At 47.1% G+C, this 14,961-nt stretch overlaps 1 long non-coding RNA gene across 1 annotated transcript; it reads right to left on the minus strand.

Moving 5' to 3' along the window:
• Positions 1–217: 217 nt before the first annotated feature.
• LOC144370563 (uncharacterized) lies at positions 218–2,397 on the minus strand. The gene is made up of 3 exons (XR_013430481.1): positions 2,298–2,397; positions 991–1,171; positions 218–424 (listed from the first exon to the last, which is right to left on the minus strand). It is a non-coding gene; the product is annotated as an uncharacterized LOC144370563 (long non-coding RNA).
• Between the last annotated feature and the right edge of the window lie 12,564 nt (positions 2,398–14,961).

Here is a 14,961-nt window from a genome sequence, read left to right on the forward strand (position 1 = left end):
TCCACTCTAAGTGAGGGCAGAGCTCAGAGACAGGAGAGGGAATCAGGGGCACCAGCTGCATTTCAGCGTTCTCAACACTCCATTTCTAAACCGGTGTTCACCTTGGAATCCCACCTATGAAGCCCGCATTTTGTTTAAAGTGCATTCATTGTCGATAACCCAAAGGAGTGCTCATGGGACACACAGCAAGCTTCCAAGGAGCAAATGCACAGAGAGCTTGCTGCAAAAATTTTATTTGGGCTGGGAGGGAAATTGATGACATGGCACAGTGAAAGAGCGGCTTCCTTCCAGGGGTCAAAGCAAATTTTGACTTAACGGCAACAAAACATGTAATAGATGCCATTCACTATGCAGCTTCCTGCGATGCGCTCCCCGGAATCGCACTCGGGTCTTCTGCAGGTGCACACGTCTCCCGCTCTTACACCTGCAGACACAGAGAAAGTGTCAGAATCAGTGCTGGACACTAGGAGAGTCTGGGGAGGTGCAGTCTGGGTGGGGAGGTTCCTCCTGTAAGTGCATTACAGAGAGTGGCCTGTGCAGCCTCAGCCTATTGGAGTAAGGCACATGGCAAGCTCAGGTCACCCACATGGTCAGGCACACACCTTCTCCTGCCTTCACTCCGGCCCCATCACACATATGACTGAATACTCCTTCACACACATTTCCCATTCCTAAATGTTCCTTCTGAGAGAAAGAAGAAAATTGTCTCCCTGAGACTAAGGCGACCCAATTAGATCCAGAAAGGACTGGTCAGTAAGTGTCTTCATGTACTACACCTAGTATCTGCACAAACCTATCTTGGAATCAAAGGTTTTTGCAGGAAAGAAGTCCTCTGCCAAGAGTTACCAGGCACTCACAGTTCAATGACAAATTTGAGGGCTCTGGGGCTTAGGTGAAGTCACGTCAGTGACTGTGGCTGGCCTGAGTCTGGGGCCCCTCTGCCGTCCTCCTTTGCACACTCTGTGTGTCCTACAGGAAGGCAGCTCTCACCTGCATCCTGAGCAGAGTTTTCATCCCCTGTAAAGGAGATGGTTGCCACCTGGTCCTCTTGTCCTGGCTGCTGCTGGTCCGGGGCCTCCTCAACTCTTGCTCTGAGAGGCTCAGCCTGGGCCTGGAGGGCCAGCAGGAGAAGGGCAGCGAGGAGGGCGAGGGTCCTCATGGCTGCAGTCACCTGGGGGAATGGAGGCAGGGGCCTGAGAGTGTGGAGGAGACATGGGCTGCATTTGCAGGTGTGTGAGGAGCAGGTTCACAGCCCGTGGCCGTGTCTCCATTGGATGGGAGGAGGGGAGCCTTGTCCTTGAGGTCCTCAAGGGAAACTGACAATGACGATTAAGACTCTGCTAAGGTTTTCTGTTTCCCACTTAGATTTCCCATTTCTCTTTAGATCAAAAGTTTCCTTTTTAATATTTGCAAAGCAAGATCCTGTGGAGCACAGAGGAGTAGAAGGTGAGCTCTCCTGAGCAGGCTCAGGGCTGACTCTCCCTCTGAAGAGGGTATTGAGTCAGGGGGTGAGCAGGCTCCTGCCTGAGCAGGAGTGGGGCTCAAGTGGCCTCATCAGGGGTGACAGGAGCTCAGCAGGACCCTGGACAGAGAGCGCCTAAGCTGGAGCCTGTTGATGTTTCCATCTTTTGGAGCAAGCAGTGGCTACTTAGAACCTGTGTCTAAAGTGCACCACCTGATGTAGGATGTTCATTATTGGACCTTTGTCCACATCAAATGGATTTAAAGCCTCAACACAAGACCTGAGAACACAAGACGACTGGAAGGACACCTAGAGGTGCCTTCTGACCCTGGACCTGACAGTGAGGTCTTGCCTGTGACACCAAAGGCAGAGGCAGCAGAAGCCAAGGTGGAGCTAAGGGGTGGCCTCAGATCATGCAGGATTACACACAGGAAGCCACCAGCTGGATGAGGAAGCACAGCAGGAAGTGGGAGAAAACACAGGGAAAGCAGGAGTTCAGCCAGGATTCATGTCCACAGACACAGGCAACAGAGCACGTCAGTAGCCAAACCAAAGGACCTGGTTGAAACATGAGCAGCAGGCGTTAGTGGACATTTCTCAAAATCAGGGAAAGTTTGAAGGAGCCACTGTTCTGAGCAGGACAGAACCCGTGCGTGTGTCTGGAGCCTTTGAGCTCCTCAGTAACTTAGCTGAGAGGGGCTCCCCTGGGCAGCTCCCAGGGGCCTGCAGAGGACCCCTGCAGGGCCTCCCCACTTGGCTTTCCTGCACAGGAGGAAGTGCTATCAGGCCAATGAGCTGAGCAGAGGGCAAAGCTCTGGAGCTTTCAGTTACTCACAGATCCTCAGCGAGGCTGGGCGACAGAAGCAGGCAGAGAGCAGTGCTGAGTCCCAGGTCGACTGAAGCCACAGCAGCCGCACACTCACAGGACACACTTCCCCTATTTAAAGGGCACTGGGTGGGGTGTCGTCACCTCTGTGTGTTTCTATCGGGCACTTCCAACAACTCTTGCACAAGGGCGATTGAACAATTAGTTGTGGTGGTGGGGTCAGAAGAGGGGCCCAAAGGGACATCTTACCTTTGTCCAGGTGTCTTTGCCTGGTCTAGCTGGTGACCAAGCTCCTTCTCCCTTCCTCCTAAGGTGGCAGACCCTGTGGCTGAGGCTGAAGCACCCAGAGCAGAGAAACATTAAAAGGTGTCAGGAAATCATAATCTGCAGGTCATATTCAGGCTTTGCTAAGATGACTAAGCTAAGATTGCCAAGACCAACCAAGAGGGTTTAGAATAAGCTCTTGATCTGCCTCCACAGGGATTGGGATCTCACCAGGAGAGCAATTAGAGCTTTTGGCCAGTGGGGATCCTGGACCTTGGGGAGCTGGTATGCCATTCTTGCCTTGTGGAGCTGGGTGGCTACACTAGAGTCTCCCTGACTGATGGATGTGCATGCAGCATGCAGTTTTCAAGGAAACCAGCATCTCCTTGCTTGGCCAGTAGAAAGGCCAGGCTAAAGGACTGTCTGACCATCTGGGCCAAGCACTCATCAGATTGATGGCCCTCAAGGAGGCAGCCAAGATGGTAGAGAGATTGTCCTTAGCCGTTCTCACCTGGGGTCCTGTTCTCAAAGACATTGTACCCAAACCAGTGCTGAGCAGTCTCAAGGCGTCCCTCAGTGGAAAATCACTTGCCTATTTTGCATGAGTCCTGGGTTGCCTTGGCAAAACTGAACATAAAAAAATACCTGTTGTATGTAAGATGGTGAAGAGTGTCATTTATGTCTATATACTGTTCCTTACCATCTCATGCCTCCTCATGGTGTGGTAAATGGGATCAGGTTCATGGAAAAGAGAAATGAAAATAAAAACCCTTAAGTACACACATCACAGTTACTGAATCTAAATAGAGTGAGTGGCCAACTAGGCAAGGTTGTGGTGCATGTGCCCAGGCTTCAGGGCCATCTCAGAAGCCCTGCTGTGTCTCTGTCAAGGTAGAGAAGTTAGATATAAGCATTGGCAGCACCTGTTTGAGTCTCAGAGAGGCTGAGGGTTTAGTCTTGTGTCAGATGGTGAAGGCCAGGTCTTCATGGAGGCTGCACTGCAGGGGACTCCAGGCCAGTGCTGTATGGAGCCAGCAGAGGTTTGAGGAACTGGGCACAGGTCTCAGTGCAGCACAGGGCCATATTAGGAATGGGATCTCAGATGATGGTTTTGGGGGCCTTGTTTGTATCTGGAGGGGCCCAGCAAAATGTGGATGTGGAGAGGAGCATTGGTGGTGTGTGCAAGAGGGATATCCTGGCAGTTGTTACAACTTCTGGTGGCCCCCAGAAGTTAGAACATAAAGCAACTCCAATCCCTAAGTGTTTCCCACTGAGGCAGGAGAGAGCGGCATTATTGGGCAATCCAGTTAGACTGGCTGTTGTAATGTGTGGGTCTCCCAGTTCCACGAGTTTTGCATAACTCCTGGGTATCTTCCCAACTGGCCTAGGCCTTGTGGCTTCCTTACAGTAGGGGGCATAGCTACTGGGGCCTCACTGAAGGCAAACAGTGGTCTCAGAAAATGCCATTCTGTGGGGTCATGTTCTGGGTATTTAGCGAAGCGTGAGCCCAGTTATGTGCCACTGCAAGTCACGTGTACTGGACAAGACCGGCACTGCCTCCTCTGGCTATAGATGTCCCCAGCCTCTGCAGAAATAGGAAGAGGCTGTAAGTGAGCAGTGAGTGAGATTCGTTGTGTCTCCATTCTGGTGAGGCCCCTGTTTACCTCGATGACCTCTTGAATTGGTGTGCCTTGCTCTGAAGCAGTGACATTCCACCAATGGTCTCATGGATGCAGGTGTTTAGTCATCTGGATGTGGGGGTCATCCTCCCTTGGGTCCACTCATGAAGGGCAGTGGAGGGTTGGGCATCTGGTGCCTAATGCAAGCCTTCGAGCCCAGCACACCTTGATTTGCATCAGGGCTGCACAATACTGCTAACTTCAGTGGGTCTTGCTGGTGCAGGCTTTATGGTGCTCCTGAGTCACACAGGGTGCTCCGGATCATATGTGGCATCTGTTGGTGGCTTGTGCACATCCTGGAGACTGGGATGACTGAGTGGGAAGTCTCTGGGATCTCTGCATGTGAAGCTCCTAGCCTGGGGCCCTGAGCCTGGGTTTGTGTTGCACAGCATCACTGGCCAATGCAGAGGAGAGCCTGTCCATCAGGGCCGGCTGTCCATCTGTAAGACTTGAGCTGGGGTTGTAGACCCTGACTGTGTTCAGGCATTGGAGCCAGTGAGCCCATTTATGGAGTAAGGAATGAAATCCAGGCTTGACCTCAGGTCTGGGGGCTCTTGGCCTCCCTCTACCAGCTTTCCAGCATACCTGGGATTGTAGGCTCGGGTACTAGAGCAGACCTAGGAGGCCTGTTTCACAAGCTGCCTGATGGGCACCCCACAGCAGCGCCATCACCCCATTGCACAGAAGATAGCAAGCAAGACCCACCATAAACCATGCCACTTTCCTCTTCTGTGGGCTGTCTTCCCAGTGCTCCCTGTCAGCATCCATGGGGACCAACGCTTGTTAGTGGCTTCCTGTGCCTCTGACATCAGCAAGGCCTTGAATGGTACTTCCATGTGGTCATCATTTAGTGTGGTCAGTGTCCATTCTTTGAGGGCTGCCTCTTCTTGTCTGGTGACCAGGCTGAGTCACCTGTGGGACTCAGAGCCATCATCTCCATGGCTTGTGGGTGGGGTGAGAGAGAGCTAGTAAGCAACCTTTAAACCTGGTGAAACCCGAGCTTCTATGAGGGCTGCGTGTTTCTTGGGAATGTAGGTCCTGCTAGAGCCCCTTGTATGTGCTCTTTGCCTGTAGGACTGAGCTCTCCGGCCCTCAGGTATTGTAGCTTAGTCTGTCTCCAAGGGGTGGGTCTTTAGTAAATGTTGGAGGGCAGTATGCATGGCATCTGGTAAAGCTAGGGTGTATGTCAGTATTGGAGAAAATGTAAATGTTATTATCTCTATGGGAAATGACCCTGAGTCTTCTCCATGGCCATGGTGATCTAGGCTCAATTGTGATGAGGTGCACTGGCCAAGTTTCAAGAGTTAGTGAGTGTTAGGCTCTTGGAAGGAGCATGCTGTGTTTGGGGTCTGTGCATTTTTTAGGCTGAGTAATAAGGAGGTCAGGACTCCAGGTTTAACGGAGGGGACCATGGGCTAGGCCACCCTAGGCAAGGTGGACACAGTGTGGTGTCTCCTGGGCCACTGTAGCTGAGGAGTGGAGGGGTGCTGATCTGAATGGATGATACTGTGTGATCCAAAAGCAGGAAGCCAGGGATATCACAGTGTGGTGTTCTGCTGGGTGTCAGCATGGGAGAAACCCACAGAGGCTGAGACAGTGACTGTCTCTGCTCCTGGCTGCAGAGGGAACGGTCCCCACTGTGGGGGGGGGAGAGGCCGAGGAAGTCCGTTTTCCACCAGCAGAAAGGTACCACCCCCAGGAACAAGGCAGTGCAGGCCTTATGCCATTGCTCAGGGCCACCAGCATTTGCAGACGCAGGTGATGTTGGGCCAGGGGAGAGGGAAGGGACCCCTGAGGATTGTGGCCCTCCAGCCTGTGCACAGATCCCAGAGGATGGAGGCTGAGTCATACTTCTGCCAGCACGGAGGCAAGAGGCCTGTGAACCTGGAAGGAAAGGAGACACTGCTGATGTCCTGGTGTAGGGACAAAGAGGGGTTTGGACTGCCTCACTTTGAGGAGGGACGTCAGGGGACTGTCACTCAGCTCTGTGTGGAGCCAAGAGCCAGCAGGTACAGTCATGGTCACAGCGATAGGGCTGAATCACCTGCCCTGTGGGGGGAAACAGCTCTGGGCCTGAGGCCCCGTGGGTAAGGCACCAGAGACGCATTGCCTGTGGGTTGTTGGGGCGTCCACTAATGTGACTCAAGCCGGTTCAGGGTCCTTCCTGAATGTTAAAGAAGTCACATAGCCTTTGGCCCAGTCACATCAGCTGCCCATGCACATGACCTGGAAATCGTAAAAAGGAACCCGAGTGTGGTCTTTCGCCTTGGCATCCTTCACTGCCCTCCAGAGTACCTGTCTCTCTGCAAGGTGGTGAGCCCAACTCTGTCCCTGGGGTGGGGTTGTTCCCCTCCTAGGTGGGTCAGCCGCTGTCCAAGGAGCTGAAGGCCGTGTGGCTCCTGGTTCCCTTCCCTCAGCTCTCCCAGGGGACTTCCCAGGTCAGCAGACATCCATGCTGTGTGCACTGAGGTCAGTTCCTGTGTGTTTGTGGGAGGGGGCTGAATAACAAGGTCGCCCTGTCCTTCTGTCCTTTCAGAGACCACTGTGTCAGGATGGCTGGTCCTGCAGGCACCATTTCCATTAGACCAGAGGCCATGGAGAGTCTGAGATGCAGCGCACAGCTGGACTCTGCTCACAGTGGCAGTGGGGCAAGGTGGCTTTACCTGCAGCAGACAGGTGCTTTTCTAAGGGGCTTGAGGAGCTGGGCCTCCAGGATTCTCCGTGTGAGGAGGACATTACTTAGTCTGGGGCCACTGTGGGTGAGTGTGCATATGGAGGTAGGAAGAAGAGAGCTCTAGAAGGAACAAGGACATGACCCTGAGGTCCTGCTGTTCCTGATGCAGACACAGTGCAAGTCCAGTGGGGAGATGGCACTGGCAGGAGCCTCAGTCCCAGCAAGTGTGTGTCGGGGGCTTGGTGGGAGCCTCACAGGGAGCAGGACTTGGAGAGTTCGCATCCCTCTTTCTCTGGTCCCTCCACTGTCCTGGTCCTCTGAGGCCTGTGTCCTGTGTTCACACAGGGATGAATCTTTGGAGCCTCCTTATCCTGCAGCATCCGAGGCCCTGAAGAATCAGTGGCCCAGCCAGGGCCTGCCCTCCCTCCCTTCCCTCACGGTTTCACCCGCCCCTCCCAACCTCTCTGAATATCCCATGTTTGTTGTCTGCTTTAACATTCCAACAAGACAGGAGGAAAGAGAGAAGTCTCTCTGGAACCCATTCTCCAGGTTTGAGAAAGCCCAGGTGTCCCATGAAGAGAACACAGGGACAAGAGGTCCCTTGTTATGGAGGACCCTAAATAGTTACAACCGGCTTCCTAGGAAAAGCATGCCCTGATACATTGTGTTTGTTTGGAGATGTCAGTGGTCAAGATCCTCCTCACTATGGACATTAAAACTGTTTGAAAAACCTCCCCTCTTGAGCTGGATGAACTGATTCCAGCCCATCACCTGGTCCCATCCCCAGCCCTGTCTGAGCTCCCAGAGGGTGGCCAGTTCCAAAGTGCCAGCCCTATGGTAAGTCATCCTGCAATGACTTCTATATCCCCAAAGGGCACTTCTTCTGCCCATGGAGTTGACCAAAGCCCTAGTGGCAACTGTGCGTGTTAACACCTGTGCATGTTTCCAGCCCCCTAAGTGCTGGTGGGTTCTTAAGCAGAAGCAGGGGTATTGGGACAATTTCACAGGCCTGCAGAGAGGTGGACCTGATGCACTTCCTTAGTCAACTACGTCTTCTCCAACTTGTTGGTGAAGTGGGTTTGAATTTTCCAAGTGTAAAAAATAACAAATTGTGTTGAACTGGCATAAGATTCTGGACTCTAGAATATTTTGATGGATAATATTCCACTGACTCTTGGTACAGGGGATGCAGGAACAATAGGTGACCCAGGTGTGGAGCAAAATCTTTCTTCAGGGACAGATTCAGAAAAACATTTTTTTGTCTGGGTGTGTGTTTTCGGGCTCAATGGAGAAGGAAGTAGATGTTTTCTCCAGGATGCTAAGCTCCTAGGCCAGGTAGAGTTGTCCTTGAGTGGTTTTGCCATCACAGGAGACCTGGGCCAAGAGCATGATCCAGGCAGAAGAAAGAAGCAAAGGTAAGGGCAACATTCCCACTCGTCCCCTGAGTCCTGAGACCAGCCTCTCTGTGAAGTCAGAAATCCTGTTGAAATCCCCAGTTCCGGGAAGCAGCTGCTGACACAGCTGGAGGGTTTCTGAGGGTCAACTCCAAGACTCATGCTAGTGCACAAGGTAAGCATGAAAAATAGCAAACACAGAGAAGTAGACACACAGACCTTAGATTGCACCAGGGGGAAATTAAGAGCAGAACATAGTTGATGTGGGTGCAGCCTGGTCTTCAGACTCCCCTGGTGACTCCGTGCTCTGCCAAGTGTGAGAAACACCTCCCATCTGCTGATTGACAGGGAGGGAAGCAGCCACGTGAGGGGAGGTAAGGCAGGGGGTGAGGCTGGGGACCAGAGGCCCTGAGGCTGATAGTCAGAGGGAGGCCTGCAAGTGATGGCCAGAGTTAGCGTGTGGCCCTGGGTCAAGGGCAGAAGGCAGAGTAGGGAGGGTCAATGTTGTCCAGGTGTCACAGGACAGAAAGGTTTGGATGGAACATGAGGCCATGTTAGACTGAAGAACCTTTTCCCATACAATATGTTTCTGAATTTAGTCAAGATATTTTAATGTAAAGGGGGGAAAAATTCAAGGGCTCCTTAAGGCTCATATTCTTAACATTATTTACATTCTAGTTAAAGTTGTAAACTTAGTTCCAAACGTCAAATGCATAAATGAAAAATAAATTGAACAGTAAATCAGCCTGTGGAAAGGTACCTGGCTCCATTGGTCATTGTGCTTCTCTTCATAAATAGCAAGAGTTGTCACCAACCTAAAAGCTCACCCATGGGTGAATGGACAAAGAATGCGGTGAACATGTACTGGAATCCTAGCCATCCCTTGGAAGGAGGAATCCTGTCATTTAAACAACTTTATGAACCTGGTCAGTAGTTCAAGTGAAATAAGACATTGCAGAAGGTCAAGGACTACATTTTCTCATCCATATGTGGAAGTCAAAAAGTGGATCCTATAGAAATCGAGGATACACTAGTGGTTACCAGGTACTGGACTGGACATGGGGAGAAGCTGGTCAATGGGTTCAAAGTTACAGTTAGATGGAAGAATGAGTTCTGCGTTATCATTGCACAATGGCATTATTGTAGTCAATCATAACGTTTTGCATCTTTCAAAACAGAGAGGATTTCAAAGCTTTTACCACCAAGAAATGAAAAATGTGGGAAGTGACAGATATGCTAATTGTGTTGATTTGATTGTTGTACATTATAAACATCTATGGAAACTTCATATTTAACACCATAAATTTGCACCTTTAGTATAAGTCAGTTTGAAAACAGAGTCTTATATCTTACATGAAAAGTTGCCCCCTGCAGACTTCAAAAGTGGGAAGGAAGAATTTACGAGGATATTGCAATAGGGTCACGGCTTTGCAATAGGGAGAGGGGTTGGAATAAGCTCTCTGGAAACAAGAGGCAGGAGGCTGTTGGGTGCCTGGTGTCAGTGGAAAGGCCTGGAGGATGCTGGTGTGGGTGTTGGTCAATGCGGTTGGGTCACTGGCACTTGTGAAGCTAGGCTGCTAACTGCCACAGAGGCAGAGGAGTGATCGTCTTGAGCAACTGTGCTTCAAAGGGATTGCTCCACGTTTGACTTAGTCTTTATTTCTTTTTTCTAGAAAATGACTGACTTATTTTTCTTTTAACTTGAATGTACTTATTTCAGTTTCAGTCATTTTTTTTTCCAATAAGAACGTGTATTATTCACTGCTAAAGGCTTAATGCCTTGAATTTGCAAGTACCATTTGCAGAAACTGGAAAATATTCCAGTTTAATGTAAAAATTACTAAGTCTTATCTCTTTTTCATCTTTTGAATTAATATATTTAACATTTTTACAGCCACCACAATTTTCACCAGATATTCGGAACTATAGTCTTATAAGTTTAAGGAAACAGTTGCACCCTAAGCATATGAGAACCCCCACCTCCCTTTCCTTTTTCCTCTGCAGCTTTCACAAGTGAGAAAAACATAGGACCCTTGGCCTTCAGAGTTTGGCTTGTCACTTAATATGATGTTCTCAGTTCTATCTACTTTCTTGCAAATGACATAGTTTCATTTTTCTTTATGACTGAATAATATTCCATTGTGTATATATTTTCTTTTTCCTTTTTCTTTATCCATTCATCCACTACTGGAGACCTAGGCTGGTTCCATAGCTTGGCTATTGTGAATTGTGCTGCTTTAGACATGAGTAATAGGTATATCACTGTAGTATGGTGTTTTTAGTTTTTTAGGATAAATATCAAGGAGTGATCATATGGTGGTTACAAGCCAAGTCTTTTGGGGAAACTCCATACTGATCCCCATAGTGATTGTACTAATTTACAGTTCCACAAAGAGTATAAAAGTGTCCCTTTTTTTCCATATCCTTTCCAGCATTTATTATTGTTTGGATTCTTGATGGCTGCCATTCTGACTGGAGTGAAATGAAATCTCAGCATTGTATTGATTTTAATGATGTTGAACATTTCTTCATTTATTATGAGCAACTAATTTAACATAGAAAATGTCTGTGTGTCTTTAGTAATTAGTGTGTTTGCATTCCACTCACCAGCTCCGTGTCTTATTTGAGGCTAAGCAGGTTGCACTTGTTGGGAGGAACCCATCTTCTCTGGCTACAATTATTAATTTAATCAAATCTAATTTCTTCAATACTCCATCTGTCCCTGCAGTTGGCATCTGTCACTGACCAACCGAGATCGTCACAGTAACCACCACAGGTCAAGCTGCTGTGCCCCTGCATCCACAGACAGGGAGGTCCCACCCCTCCACAGCCCCACTCCCCAAGCCCCTCTCCCCTGATTGGCAGCCCTCTCCCCTGATTGGCAGCCCCTCTCCCCTGATTGGCAGCCCTTCTCCCTGATTGGAAGCCCTCTCCCCTGATTGGCAGCCCCTCTCCCTGGGCATATCTGCTGTGAGCTCTGCCTCACCCTTTTCTCTGTTGCATCACTCAAGTGCCATGGAGGTGGACCGGACCCTGCATGCCCCTTTCCCTTACACCTCTGTCTCTGCCTAAATTTCTGCCCTACCCTATTTAATCTATCCAAGTGCTCATGTCTGTTGTAGTCCAGCTTGAGATTTACTCTGAGCTTTTTTTTTTTTTGTACTAAAATTTGAACCCAGGAGCCCTTAACCACTGAGCCAGATACCCAGTATTTTTTATATTTTTTTCTTTTAAGACAGAGTTTCACTAAGTTGCTTAGGCCCTCACTTAGTTGCTGAGGCTGCCTTTGAACTTGTGATTCTCCTGCCTCAGCTTCCTGAGCTGCTGGGATTCTAGACATGTGCTACCACGTCCCACTGTCTGAGCGCTTGATGAACCATTCCATGCCGTAACTATCTCCACCTTGTTTCTAAACTAATGATCCATGGTGTGACACTTAGCCTAGCACAGTTTTCTGTGTTTAGTTTCAAATGATTTTAATTGCTTGTTAAAGATAAACTGTCACATAACTTGGATACATGAACTGATTTAGGTCTGTAGTTTTCAGTTTTCTTCAACGCAACTGAGAAGTAATAATGTAAGTTTATATCATTATGTGAAACTGGATACAAGGATTAATTTAATCAAATCTGATTTCTTCAACACATACTTTGTGTATTTAAAAACTGGGCACGAAAGTGAGAAGAGCAGAGCTGACGTTCCATTTTAAGCAGACAGTGGCTACAAAAAGTAAAGACATAAGATATATTTACTGTTAGTGCCGCAGTCTGTCTGGGCACAAATCATGAACAAGTGAAGCAGGAACAAACTTTATTTCTGAACTCCACCAGCACTCTCCAAAGATGCTCCTAGGAACTCCTCCCGAACCCCACGCTGCTCGTCCAGGAACCAGCAGCTGGAAATATCCTCTGGAAATCCCTCCTCCTGCACTTCCCCAACCAATGGGAACTCTCCAGGAATCCCCGGGAATCCCCAGGAGAACTCCAAAGTATCGGCCAAAGCGTATAGTAATGCCTCACCTGTCAATCAATACTATTGGCAAAATGCCAGGGGCCATTCCAACTCAGCTGTGGCTCTCAGCATCTCCCCCCTTCTGTTTAATTAAACAACAAGTAATGTGGCTTAGGTACCGTGCCTGTTAGGTTGTCCAATACTACATATGGTCTTTACCCGTCATCGGATGAGCTGACCTGTAGGCGTCAGCCTCCTGTCTTATGTTGGTATCACTGCATTTGGATCATACCTGTCACTGACTACGGGCCCAGCATACAGCCATACCTGTGGGTAGGCCTATGGACCAGTGGGGGGTGAGGTTCTTTGCCTCACTTCTGTTGGTCCCCAAATTTTAGACCATCACTAGCAGAAGGGAGGAGGATACAGAAATGGCACGACACTAAACAAATTGATGGCTCCTTTGAAAAATTGTACCATGGGGACACCATCAGCAAAGATACTCCAGCATTACCACAATTCGCTGCACCAACAGATAGTTCACAATATATAAAAGTGATACATAGTCCAGGCAAGTTCTGCAAGCAGTTCAAAGCAGAGGAATCTATCAATATGTCCATTTCCTCCCAAAGTAAATTGACTCCTTGATTGAGCATTACTTGTTGAGTTATTATTCATTGATGCATCAGTTTATACAGTTTGTTGTGATAACTATCAAAGAAGCTGTAGTTTGGTTTTATCTTTGTCTTCACCGGCACTAGGATGAAGATAGGAATTCGGGCAATAATGGCTAAAAAAAAATTATTTAACATTATAACAGGCACTAAGAAAACAATTTTCTGAACAATTTACATTATCCTGAATAGAATTATTAAATATAATGAAAAAAAAGGTGAAAGTAAACAAATAGATCTGTAAACCTCCTTATTTGTTCACATATTAAAACAATCCTCAACAGCTGTTTACCCAATTTAAATTAAACCATTTAAATCACATGAATAAAAAAAAATTCGGCTTCATTTTTTTCATGAGCGCTCCTCATATATGAATACATGAACATACGCACATACAGACATAAAACACAAAAGAGAAGTGTGCACACATAATATAATATATACAACACATAACATAATAGTAAAGGCCTTGTAGTTTTTCACAGGTGAAATCTCCATTGCAATGTTTAAAAACTCCATAGTCACCAAATAAAACTGATCAGGAAAACATTAACCTAGGTCTGTATGAGCTCAAGAAATAAAATAGAACTTTATGATTTAGGAAAAGGCAATAATAAAATAGATATCGGCAAAAGCATCCTGGTTAATCACTGTTGCATATGTAAGAATAGCCAAGCTAGAGTTCTGGATATCAGCTGTTAGGGATTTGAGTCAAATCATCTTCCTTTTGGTCTTTAGAAATTGCTTTGGTTAGTCTCTCTGGAATCCAAATCGGCTGCTGTTCTCCCTGTGGAAATACACAAACAGAACCTCGACTCCAGACAATCACTGGGTCAGCACCTTTCCATTGTCCTGTTAGAATATCCTTCCAAAGTACCTGAGGCTTATGTACATTTTTTGGAAACATATGCCTTTCCACAGCACTAAGCCCTGATGAATCCAAATTTTAAAAGTTTAGAGTAAAAAGGGTTATTTTAAGTTTATCTTTAGGGTATATATACCCCTTTCCAATTCCCTGTTTTTGCTTTAATAAGTACATTTTAATAGTTTGATGAGCTCTTTCAACTATGCCTTGCCCCTGTGGATTGTATGGGATTCCTGTTATGTGAGTAATGCCAAATGATGAGCAAAATTGTTTAAAAGAGGTAGATGTATAACCAGGACCACTATCCATTTTTAACTGTTTTGGAATGCCCACAGTGGCAAAATTTTTTAAGCAATGAGCTATAATATCTTTAGATTTTTCTCCGGCATGAAGGGAGCCCATCAAAAATCTGGAAGAAGTATCAACTGTAACATGCAAATATTTTAATTTTCCAAATTCTGGCAAGTGTGTGACATCCATCTGCCAAATATGGTTAGGTATCAGTCCTCTAGGATTGACTCCAAGATTAACTTGTGGTAAAAATGTCACACAATTTTGACATTGTTTTATTATTTGTCTAGCTTGTTCCTTAGTTATTTAAAAATCCTTTTGTAAAGTATTAGCACTGATATGGAACCTTTTATGAAAATTTGTAGCTTCTTCTAGTGTAGAGAAAATATGTATGTCATGTGTAGTTTTATCTGCTAAATCGTTGCCCAAACTAAGGGCTCCACGCAATCCTGTATGTGCTCTGATATGTCCTATAAAGAATGGATCTTTTCTGTCCCAGATTAGACTTTGTATAGTGGAAAACAAAGAGAAAACAGTAGAGGAAGGGGAAATCCTACCAGCAACTTCAAGGGATACTATAGCATTAACTATATACTGAGTGTCAGAAAATAAATTAAATACAGAATCTTTAAACATCACAAAAGCTTGTAAAACTGCATTAAGCTCTACCTTTTGAGCTGATTGTTTGGGTTCTAAACATGTAAAAGATTGATCAGGGGTAACTACTGCTGCTGTACCATTATTTGACCCATCAGTGAATACATTTGGACCATTCATGATAGGGGTATTTCTTGTCATTTTTCAAAAAACTACAGGATGCGAAGACCAAAAAGACAACAAAGGATTAGATGGTAAGTGATTATCAAAGGAAACATTAGATT

Source organism: Ictidomys tridecemlineatus, chromosome 14, assembly GCF_052094955.1.
Source record: "Ictidomys tridecemlineatus isolate mIctTri1 chromosome 14, mIctTri1.hap1, whole genome shotgun sequence".
NCBI lineage: Eukaryota > Metazoa > Chordata > Mammalia > Rodentia > Sciuridae > Ictidomys > Ictidomys tridecemlineatus.